This window comes from Triticum aestivum, chromosome 6D (genome assembly GCF_018294505.1).
Source record: "Triticum aestivum cultivar Chinese Spring chromosome 6D, IWGSC CS RefSeq v2.1, whole genome shotgun sequence".
Classification (NCBI taxonomy): domain Eukaryota; kingdom Viridiplantae; phylum Streptophyta; class Magnoliopsida; order Poales; family Poaceae; genus Triticum; species Triticum aestivum.
In genome coordinates, this window is record NC_057811.1 from 306,887,752 (window position 1) to 306,900,105 (window position 12,354).

Genomic DNA, 12,354 nt, shown 5'->3' on the forward strand with positions numbered 1-12,354 from the left:
ATCATGTTGCATGGGCAAACAACCGGCAGGCAGGAGCATCGTGGACTTTGACCCGGCTCACTGGCCGAGCTGGCTCCGCCACTGCCCCTGCCCCTCTCTCCACGACTGCGCCGCCCGCCTCCTTGCCGTGCCCGCCGTCCCCCTCTGCCCCGGCGCGGGTCATCTGGGCGGATTTGGCCGAGGCCGACGACATCGCGGCGGGCCGCCCGATGGTGTGCCGCGACCATGGCCCCCCTGCTCCTGCTCGTGTCCGGCGGCTGGATGATGCCGGTGGCCCTACTCCCGGGGGTGGGAGTTCGGCCGCCCGCTCGTCCGACCGGCATCGACGTCAGCCACTGAGCTAGCCTCAGGTGCCGGCGAGCCAAGGGCCGCCCTTGGGGTCGGGACGCCGCCACCGCCGCCGGCCGCATGGCTGGGGAGTTGCTGGTTGGGCTGACAGTGGCTCCGTGCTTTCCTCCTGGCGCGTTGGTGCTGCTCCCTCTGTTGGAAATATGCCCTAGAGGCAATAATAAATTTGTTATTATTATATTTCCTTGTTCATGATAATCGTTTATTATCCATGCTAGAATTGTATTGATAGAAAACTCAGATACATGTGTGGATACATAGACAACACCATGTCCCTAGTAAGCCTCTAGTTGACTAGCTCGTTGATCAATAGATGGTTATGGTTTCCTGACCATGGACATTGGATGTCGTTGGTAACGGGATCACATCATTAGGAGAATGATGTGATGGACGAGACCCAATCCTAAGCCTAGCACAAGATCGTGTAGTTCGTTTGCTCAGAGCTTTTCTAATGTCAAGTATCAGTTCCTTAGACCATGAGATTGTGCAACTCCCGGATACCGTAGGAATGCTTTGGGTGTACCAAACGTCACAACGTAACTGGGTGGCTATAAAGGTGCACTACAGGTATCTCCGAAAGTATCTGTTGGGTTGGCACGAATCGAGACTGGGATTTGTCACTCCGTGTAAACGGAGAGGTATCTCTGGGCCCACTCGGTAGGACATCATCGTAATGTGCACAATGTGACCAAGGAGTTGATCACGGGATGATGTGAGTTACGGAACGAGTAAAGAGACTTGCCGGTAACGAGATTGAACAAGGTATCGGGATACCGACGATCGAATCTCGGGCAAGTAACATACCGATAGACAAAGGGAATTGCATACGGGATTGATTGAATCCCCGACATCGTGGTTCATCCGATGAGATCATCGTGGAACATGTGGGAGCCAACATGGGTATCCAGATCCCGCTGTTGGTTATTGACCGGAGAACGTCTCGGTCATGTCTGCATGGTTCCCGAACCCGTAGGGTCTACACACTTAAGGTTCGATGACGCTAGGGTTATAGGGAAAGTATGTACGTGGTTACCGAATGTTGTTCGGAGTCCCGGATGAGATCCCGGACGTCACGAGGAGTTTCGGAATGGTACGGAGGTAAAGATTTATATATGGGAAGTCCTGTTTTGGTCACCGGAAAAGTTTCGGGTGTTATCGGTAATGTACCGGGACCACCGGGAGGGTCCCGGGGGTCCACCAAGTGGGGCCACCAGCCCCAGGGGGCTGCGTGGGCCAAGTGTGGGAGGGGACCAGCCCCAGGTGGGCTGGTGCGCCCCCCCACCAAGGCCCAAGCGCATGGGAGAGTGGGAGGGGGCAAACCCTAGGTCCAGATGGGCCTTGAGGCCCACCCTAGTGGCGCCCCCCCTCTCCTCCCCTTGGCCGCCCCCCTTGGATGGGATCTAGGGCTGGCCGCCTCCTCTTGGGGTGGGAACCCTAGAGGGGGGCGCAGCCCCCTCCCCCCTATATATAGTTGAGGTTTGGGCTGCCCAAGAGACATGAGAACGTCTCTCTTTCGGTGCAGCCCTACCCCTCTCCCTCCTCCTCCTCTCCCGTGGTGCTTGGCGAAGCCCTGCGGGATTGCCACGCTCCTCCACCACCACCACGCCGTCGTGCTGCTGCTGGATGGAGTCTTCCCCAACCTCTCCCTCTCTCCTTGCTGGATCAAGGCGTGGGAGACGTCACCGGGCTGCACGTGTGTTGAACGCGGAGGCACCGTTCTTCGGTGCTTAGATCGGAATCAACCGCGATCTGAATCGCTACGAGTACGACTCCTTCATCCGCGTTCTTGCAACGCTTCCGCATCGCGATCTACAAGGGTATGTAGATGCACTCCCTTTCCCCTCGGGTCTAGAGTACTCCATAGATTGATCTTGGTGTTGCGTAGAAAATTTTGAATTTCTGCTACGTTCCCGAACAGTGGCATCATGAGCTAGGTCTATGCGTAGTTTCTATGCACGAGTAGAACACAAAGTAGTTGTGGGCGTCGATTTTGTCAATTTACTTGCCGTTACTAGTCTTATCTTGATTCGGCGGCATCGTGGGATGAAGCGGCCCGGACCGACCTTACACGTACTCTTACGTGAGACAGGTTCCACCGACTGACATGCACTAGTTGCATAAGGTGGCTAGCGGGTGTCTGTCTCTCCCACTTTAGTCGGATCGGATTCGATGAAAAGGGTCCTTATGAAGGGTAAATAGAAATTGGTATATCACGTTGTGGCTTTTGCGTAGGTAAGAAACGTTCTCGCTAGAATCCCATAGCAGCCACGTAAAACATGCAACAACAATTAGAGGACGTCTAACTTGTTTTTGCAGGGTATGCTATGTGATGTGATATGGCCAAAAGGATGTGATGAATGATATATGTGATGTATGAGATTGATCATGTTCTTGTAATAGGAATCACGACTTGCATGTCGATGAGTATGACAACCGGCAGGAGCCATAGGAGTTGTCTTAATTTATTGTATGACCTGCGTGTCAATGAAAACGCCATGTAATTACTTTACTTTATTGCTAACCGTTAGCCATAGTAGTAGAAGAAATAGTTGGTGAGACAACTTCATGAAGACACGATGATGGAGATCATGGTGTCATGCCGGTGACGATGATGATCATGGCGCCCCGAAGATGGAGATCAAAAGGAGCAAAATGATATTGGCCATATCATGTCACTATTTGATTGCATGTGATGTTTCTCATGGTTTTACATCTTATTTGCTTAGAACGACGGTAGCTTAAATAAGATGATCCCTCGCTAAAATTTCAAGAAAGTGTTCCCCCTAACTGTGCACCGTTGCGAAGGTTCGTTGTTTCGAAGCACCACGTGATGATCGGGTGTGATAGATTCTAACGTTCGAATACAGCGGGTGTTGACGAGCCTAGCATGTACAGACATGGCCTCGCAACACATGCGAAACACTTAGGTTGACTTGACGAGCCTAGCATGTACAGACATGGCCTCGGAACACAAGAGACCGAAAGGTCGAACATGAGTCGTATAGTAGATACGATCAACATGGAGATGTTCACCGATGATGACTAGTCCGTCTCACGTGATGATCGGACACGGCCTAGTTTGACTCGGATCATGTATCACTTAGATGACTAGAGGGATGTCTATCTGAGTGGGAGTTCATTAAATAATCAGATGAACTTAATTATCATGAACATAGTCAAAAGGTCTTTGCAAATTATGTCATAGCTTGCGCTTTAGTTCTACTGTTTAAGATATGTTCCTAGAGAAAATTTAGTTGAAAGTTGATAGTAGCAATTATGCGGACTGGGTCCGTAAACTGAGGATTGTCCTCATTGCTGCACAGAAGGCTTATGTCCTTAATGTACCGCTCGGTGTGCTGAACCTCAGCGTCGTCTGTAGATGTTGCGAAACATCTGACATACACGTTTTGATGACTACGTGATAGTTCAGTGCGTAATGCTAACGGTTTAGAATTGTGGCACCAAAGACGTTTTTGAAACGTCGCAGAACATATGAGATGTTCCGAAGATTGAAATTGGGATTTCAGACTAGTGCCCACGTCAAGAGGTATGAGACCTCTGACAAGTTTCTTAAGCCTGCAAACTAAGGGAGAAAAGCTCAATCGTTGAGCATGTGCTCAGATTGTCTGAGTACCACAATCGCTTGAATCGAGTGGGAGTTAATCTCCCAGATGAGATAGTGATGGTTCTCCATAGTCACTGCCACCAAGCTAGTAGAGCTTCGTGATGAACTATAACATATCAGGGATAGTTATGATGATCCTTGAGCTATTCGCGATGTTTGACACCGCGAAAGTAGAAATCAAGAAGGAGCATCAATTGTTGATGGTTAGTAAAACCACTAGTTTCTAGAAGGGCAAGGGCAAAAGGGATGCTTCATGAAACAGCAAATCATTTGCTCTAGTGAAGAATCCCAAGGTTGAACCCAAACCCGAGACTATGTGCTTCTGTAATGAGGGGAACGGTCACTGAAGCAGTACTACCCTAGATATTTGGTAGATGAGAAAGGCAGGCAAGGTCGACAGAAGTATATTGGATATACGTTATATGAATGTGTACTTTACTAGTACTCCTAGCAGGACCAGGGTATTAGATACCGGTTCGGTTGCTAAGTGTTAGTAACTCGAAATAAAAGCTGCGGAATAAATGGAGACTAGCTAAAGGTGAGATGACGATATGTGTTGGAAGTGTTTCCAAGGTTGATGTGATCAAGCATCGCATGCTCCCTCTACCATCGAGATTTGGTGTTTGCGTTGAGCATGATTGGATTATGTTTATCGCAATACGGTTATTCATTTAAGGAGAATAATGGTTACTCTGTTTATTTGAATAATACCTTCAATGGTCTTGCACCTAAAATGAATCTCGATCGTAGTGATACGCATGTTCGTGCCAAAAGATATAAAATAGTAATGATAGTTCCACATACTTGTGGCACTGCCATTTGAGTCATATTGGTATAGAACGCATGAAGAAGCTCCATGTAGATGGATCTTTGGACTCACTCGTTTTTGAAAAGATTGAGACATGCGAACCATGTCTATTGGTATATATGCATGAAGAAACTCCATGCAGATGGATCGTTTGGACTCACTTGATTTTGAATCACTTGAGACATGCAAATCATGCCACATGGGCAAGATGACTGAAAGGCCTCGTTTTCAGTAAGATGGAACAAGAGAGCAACTTGTTGGAAGTAATACATTTTGATGTGTGCAGTCCAATGAGTGCTGAGGCATGCAGTGGATATCGTTATGTTCTTACTTCACAGATGATTTGAGTAGATGCTGAGTGTATTTACTTGATGAAACACAAGTCTGAATTATTGAAAGGTTCAAGTAATTTCAGAGTGAAGTTGAAGATCGTCGTGACAAGAGGATAAAATGTCTGTGATATGATCATAGAGATGAGTATCTGAGTTACGAGTTTGGCACACAATTAAGACATTGTGGAAAGTGTTTCACAATTAATACCGCCTGGAACACCATAGTGTGATGGTGTGTACGAACATCATAATTGCACCCTATTGGATATGGTGCATACCATGATGTTTCTTATCGAATTACCACTATCGTTTATGGGTTAGGCATTAGAGACAACCGCATTCACTTTAAAAAGGGCACCACGCAGTTCTGTTGAGACGACACCGTTTAGAGAAACCTAAGTTGTCGTTTCTTAAAAGTTTGGGGCTGCGATGCTTATGTGAAAAAGTTTCAGGCTGATAAGCTCGAACCCAAAGCGGATAAATGCGTCTTCATAGAATACCCAAAAACAGTTGGATATACCTCCTATTTCAGATCTGGAAGCAAAAGTAATTGCTTCTAGAAATGGGTCCTTTCTCGAGGAAAAGTTTCTCTCGAAAGAATTGAGTGGGAGGATGGTGGAGACTTGATAAGGTTATTGAACCGTCACTTCAACTAGTGTGTAGCGGGGCACAGGAAGTTGTTCCTGTGGCACCTACACCAATTGAAGTGGAAGCTTATGATAGTGATCATGAAACTTCGGATCAAGTCACTACCAAACCTCATAGGACGACAAGGATGCGTACTACTTCAGAGTAATGCGTAATCCTGTCTTGGAAGTCATGTTGTTGGACAACGATGAACCTACGAGCTATGGAGAAGCGATGGTGGGCCCATATTCCGACGAATGGCTCGAAGCCATGAAATCCGAGATAAATGGATCTTTAAGAAGAAGACGGACATGGACGGTAATGTTACCGTCTATGAAGCTCGACTTGTGGCAAAGAGTATTTTCACAAGTTCAAGGAGTTGACTACGATGAGATTTTCTCATCCGTAGCGATGCTTAAGTCCGTCGAAATCATGTTAGCATTAGCTGCATTTATGAAATCTGGCAGATGGATGTCAAAACAAGTTTCCTTACCAGTTTTCGTAAGGAAAGATTGTATGTGATACAATCAGAAAGGTTTTGTCGATCCTAAGGATGCTAAAAGGTATGCTAGCTCCAGCGATCCTTCCATGGACTAGAGCAAGCATCTCGGAGTCAGAATGTACGCTTTGATGGAGTGATCAAAGTTTTTGGGTTTATACAAAGTTTGTTAGAAACTTGTGAGTGGGAGCGCTACAACATTTCTGATAAGTATATGTGAATGACATATTGTTGATCCGAAATGATGTAAAATTTCTGGAAAGCATAAAAGGTTGTTTGAAAGGAGTTTTTCAAAGGAAGACCTGGATAAAGCTGCTTACATATTGGGAATCAAGATCTATAGAGATAGATCAAGACGCCCGATGGTACTTTCAAAGAACGCACACCTTGACATGATTTTGAAAGAGTTCAAAATAGATCAGCAAAGAAGGAGTTCTTGGCTGTGTTACAAGGTGTGAGTATTGAGTAAGACTCAAGACCTGACCACAGCAGAAGAGAGAGAAAGGACGAAGGTCGTCCCCTATGCTTTAGACATAGGCTCTACAGTATGCTATGCTGTGTACCGCACATGAAGTGTGCCTTGCCATGAGTTGGTCAAGGGGTACAATAGTGATCCGGGAATGGATCACATGACAGCGGTCGAACTCATCCTTAGTATTTAGTGGACTAAGTAATTTTCTCGATTATGGAGGTGAAAAGGAGTTCGTCGTAAAGGGTTACGTCGATGCGAACTTTGACACTAATCGGGATGACTCTGAGTAGTAAACCGGATTCGTATAGTAGAGCAATTATTTGAAATGGCTCCAAAGAGCGCGTGGTAGCATCCACAAGATGACATAGATATTCGTAAAGCACACACGGATCTGAAAGGTTCAGACCCGTTGACTAATAACCTCTCTCACAAGCATAACATGATCAAACCAGAACACATTGAGTGTTAATCACATAGTGATGTGAACTAGATTGTTGACTCTAGTGAACTCTTTGGATGTTGGTCACATGGTGATGTGACCTATGAGTGTTAATCACATGGTGATGTGAACTAGATTATTGACTCTAGTGCAAGTGGGAGACTGTTGGAAATATGCCCTAGAGGCAATAATAAATTGGTTATTATTATATTTCCTTGTTCATGATAATCGTTTATTATCCATGCTAGAATTGTATTGATAGGAAACTCAGATACATGTGTGGATACATAGACAACACCATGTCCCTAGTAAGCCTCTAGTTGACTAGCTCGTTGATCAATAGATGGTTACGGTTTCCTGACCATGGACATTGGATGTCATTGGTAACGGGATCACATCATTAGGAGAATGATGTGATGGACGAGACCCAATCCTAAGCCTAGCACAAGATCATGTAGTTCGTTTGCTCAGAGCTTTTCTAATGTCAAGTATCAGTTCCTTAGACCATGAGATTGTGCAACTCCCGGATACCGTAGGAATGCTTTGGGTGTACCAAACGTCACAACGTAACTGGGTGGCTATAAAGGTGCACTACAGGTATCTCCGAAAGTATCTGTTGGGTTGGCACGAATCGAGAATGGGATTTGTCACTCCGTGTAAACGGAGAGGTATCTCTGGGCCCACTCGGTAGGACATCATCGTAATGTGCACAATGTGACCAAGGAGTTGATCACGGGATGATGTGAGTTACGGAACGAGTAAAGAGACTTGCCGGTAACGAGATTGAACAAGGTATCGGGATACCGACGATCGAATCTCGGGCAAGTAACATACCGATAGACAAAGGGAATTGCATACGGGATTGATTGAATCCCCGACATCGTGGTTCATCCGATGAGATCATCGTGGAACATGTGGGAGCCAACATGGGTATCCAGATCCCGCTGTTGGTTATTGACCGGAGAACGTCTCGGTCCTGTCTGCATGGTTCCCGAACCCATAGGGTCTACACACTTAAGGTTCGATGACGCTAGGGTTATAGGGAAAGTATGTACGTGGTTACCGAATGTTGTTCGGAGTCCCGGATGAGATCCCGGACGTCACGAGGAGTTTCGGAATGGTCCGGAGGTAAAGATTTATATATGGGAAGTCTTGTTTTGGTCACCGGAAAAGTTTCGGGTGTTATCGGTAATGTACCGGGACCACCGGGAGGGTCCCGGGGGTCCACCAAGTGGGGCCACCAGCCCCAGAGGGCTGCGTGGGCCAAGTGTGGGAGGGGACCAGCCCCAGGTGGGCTGGTGCGCCCCCCCACCAAGGCCCAAGCGCATGGGAGAGTGGGAGGGGGCAAACCCTAGGTCCAGATGGGCCTTGAGGCCCACCCTAGTGGCGCCCCCCCTCTCCTCCCCTTGGCCGCCCCCCTTGGATGGGATCTAGGGCTGGCCGCCTCCTCTTGGGGTGGGAACCCTAGAGGGGGGCGCAGCCCCCTCCCCCCTATATATAGTTGAGGTTTGGGCTGCCCAAGAGACATGAGAACGTCTCTCTTTCGGTGCAGCCCTACCCCTCTCCCTCCTCCTCCTCTCCCGCGGTGCTTGGCGAAGCCCTGCGGGATTGCCACGCTCCTCCACCACCACCACGCCGTCGTGCTGCTACTGGATGGAGTCTTCCCCAACCTCTCCCTCTCTCCTTGCTAGATCAAGGCGTGGGAGACGTCACCGGGCTGCACGTGTGTTGAACGCGGAGGCACCGTTCTTCGGTGCTTAGATCGGAATCAACCGCGATCTGAATCGCTACGAGTACGACTCCTTCATCCGCGTTATTGCAACGCTTCCGCATCGCGATCTACAAGGGTATGTAGATGCACTCCCTTTCCCCTTGTTGCTAGAGTACTCCATAGATTGATCTTGGTGTTGCGTAGAAAATTTTGAATTTCTGCTACGTTCCCCAACACCCACCTCGGGTCCGGCCGCGGTGACGGCGTCGGCATGGCCGGTGGTTGCCTCTGTCATGTCGCGACGCTCGCTGTTCCGCCCGTTCGTGTCCGCGTTCGGCGTCCCGTTCCCTCGCTCGTCCTGCTCTCCCCGTGGCTCGCGTCGTCCGCGCCCTCCCAGCCCATCCCTCCCGCTACGCCGGCGGCGGCGCTCGGAGGATCCCTCCTTCCCCGCTCGGTCAGGACGAAGAAGTTGGGCCACCCACCCCTGGTCCTGGGCCTCCCCCTGTGCCGGCCCGCGTGGCCTCTGGTGGGCTTGGGTGGTGTTACCGCGGCCCATGGCAGCAGAGGGCCCAGCCAGGCCGTCCATTTGGCCTCCCCTAGGGTTCCTGGTCCAGCCAGTCAGCGCCCCTGTCTCCCCTCCCCGCCGCATCGAGCCAACCGCGCCTCCCTTCGCTCTCTCCGCTGCCTCGTCATCTCCGGCGCAGGTGCCGTCGCCTTCACCGTCCCCTGCGGCCATGCCCTGTGACTGGGGGGATGACGCCGGCCAGCCCAAGCGCCGTCTGGACGACCGTCGGGACGCGCCTCGCTCCTCCCCGGACGGGCTGCGGCGTGAGGCGGACCTCCGCCAATAGCTCTCGTCTCGGCCTCCCCCCACCGGTCTCCTGCTCGCGAGGCCCGTCGCTCGCCGGCGCGCTGGGAGCGCCGCTCCCTGAAGCAGGACCGCCGCTCCCCTGCCCGCCGCGCCTCTCCTCGGCCGACCCTCGCGACCGCCCCCGCTCGCCCGTAGAGGAGCAGTGGCACTCCTCCCGGCGGCGCTCGCCGTCCCCTCCTCGGCGCTGGGACCGCTCCCCTTCCCCCTAAGGCTTCAATAGCATCCCTCCGGCAACGCCCAAGCTCCTCGTCGGTACCAACCACCTAAAAACCAACCGTCATTCCCTCCGGCTAATGGTGGCAATGGCAACCGCGGGCGCCAGGGGGCTAAGAAGAAGAAGAAGAAGGGGCCAGCTCGCCCTCCCACTCCTGCCTCATCCGCCGCGGCGGCCCCTCCAGCGGACACCGGTGACTCTCGTGACTCCCCGCCGTGCTTCAACTGTGGGCTCACCGGGCACTTCCAGGTGGCGTGCCCCAACCCGCCAATGTGCTACCTCTGCAAGGACTCTGGCCACCCCGCGGTTCTCTGCCTGGACCGACCGGTGAACGAGGAGCTTATGATGTACGGCCACGAAATTGAGGGCATGGGCTTCTTCCACGTCGAGGTGCCGAATGCTCCACCGCCCTCCCCCTTGCTCTTGGCGATCGTCTCCGTCATGGGTGAGGGCACTGCTTCCCCTGAGATGATCGAGGTCGAGCTCAACCACTTGTTTCGGTGCAAGTGGGACTGGCAGGTTGCCCCCACTTCCGCGAACACTTTGACGGTGGTCTTCCCGGACGCCATCAACATGGGGTACTGCACCCGTAGCGGCAACATCACCTTGGTCCTTAACCAGCTGGTGGTGGATATCTCTGAGCCAAAGTGGGATCCCAAGGCGGTGGCGGTTCTGGACACGCCTTGGATCCTCATCTCCGGCCTGCCCGATGTTGCCCGGTCTGAGCGGGTAATCCGCAGTATGTCCAAGATTCTCAGCAAGGTGGTGGTGGTCGATGAGCTCTCGCTTCGCAAGGAGGAGGGGGTCCGGGTGAGGGTGAAATCCCTGGACTCCTCCAAGCTCCACGCCACTGTCCGCGTGTTCTTCAACGACGAGGGATTCGACCTCAAGCTCTGCCCGAGCCGCCGAACCACGTCGGCCGCCCCCGCTTCTCCGACGATGGCCACGAGGGGGCGGTCCGGGTGATGCCGACGACGCCCACCACCGGCGCCCTCGCCCCCCTCGCCACGACGACCCGGAGGACGACGACGACCTGTCGGAGCACTGCCGCTCCCCCTCCCGCGAGCCATCCAACCCCCCTACGGGTCATGGCGGCTTCGGGTCTGGGCGCACCCGAGTGATGGCCTCCGCCCTTGAGGCCGCTCTTCGGCTGGCCGCCCCTCCTCCGGCCTCTCCACCCTCGTCGGAGGTGGCAAGTGACATCTCCAGCGTGGGCTTGCTCGTCCTCCCTCCCTCGTTGCCCCGCTCCCCATCAGCCGACTCCATCATGCGCCCGGTTCTGCTGAGCCCGCCGCCCTTGCCCCCATGGACCGATCACCTCGGACTCCACGGGCATCGACGACGGTGGCCAGCCCTCATCGACTCCGCCTGCTCCTCCACACGCAGAGGGCCCGGCCGCGGGCACCCCGGAGTGCCCCGCCCTGCCTCCTCCTCGGGTGGCCTCGGACGTCCCGCACGCCTCTCCAGAGCCACTGACCGTGGGGGTGCCGACGTCGTGACTACTCCTGTCACCGCGCACCCCCACGGACGGTGGTGTACACCAGGCGGTCCCACTCCACTTCGACGCCGGTGACTGCCTCTCGCTGCAGTGCCCGCCTTGATGCGGCCTGTCCGGCGGACCTCCCGGCCCCGTCCGTTCCCGACCGTGCTCAGCTTCGGGCGGCGGCCAAGAACCTCGAGCCAGGTGCGGATTCCATCCCCCCAGTTCGTCCAATTGTTCCTTTTTCGCGCTTGAGGCCGTTCCCCTTGGCCACCTCGCCAAGGTAGCCACCGACTCGGCCATCATCTTCAGGGGGGAAGTTGGCCCCCCCCTTAGAGCAGATCGAGGCCATCCGGGCCCGCGAGATCCTAGATGGCAGACTCGCTGAGACACGTGCTCACCTCCTCCGCCAACCCGCGGAACCAATCGCCACTCCTTCCACGACGGTGGTTCCGACGGTGCCCGGGGAGATGATCCGTGGGCGCACTCGCTCTCACATGCGGCCCTCCGGGCGCAGAGCGCCTCCCGTGTCCTGGGGTCAAGCAACCCCCCGATGGAGGTTTGATGCGAGTCCTCTTCTGGAACATCCGCGGTTTCGGCCATGATGGCCGACGCTGCCAACTCATCGAGTACATGCGAGACGAGCACATCGACATCATAGCTATCCAGGAGACCATGCGTACTGAGTTTTCCCTCCCCGAGCTTGATAGTCTTAGCCCTCACCTATTTTTCTGGCATTGGCTCCCTTCTAGTGGGACCACTGGGCACTCGGGTGGCATCCTTTTAGGCGTGAAGGATGCCACCTTCGAGGTGGGAGGCATGGACCGGGGCGAATTCTTCGTTAGTATGGAGATCTTTGAACGGGCTCTCAGCTTCAAATGGGAGATCGTGATCGTCTATGGGCCGGCAGACCACCACCGTTCCCCGA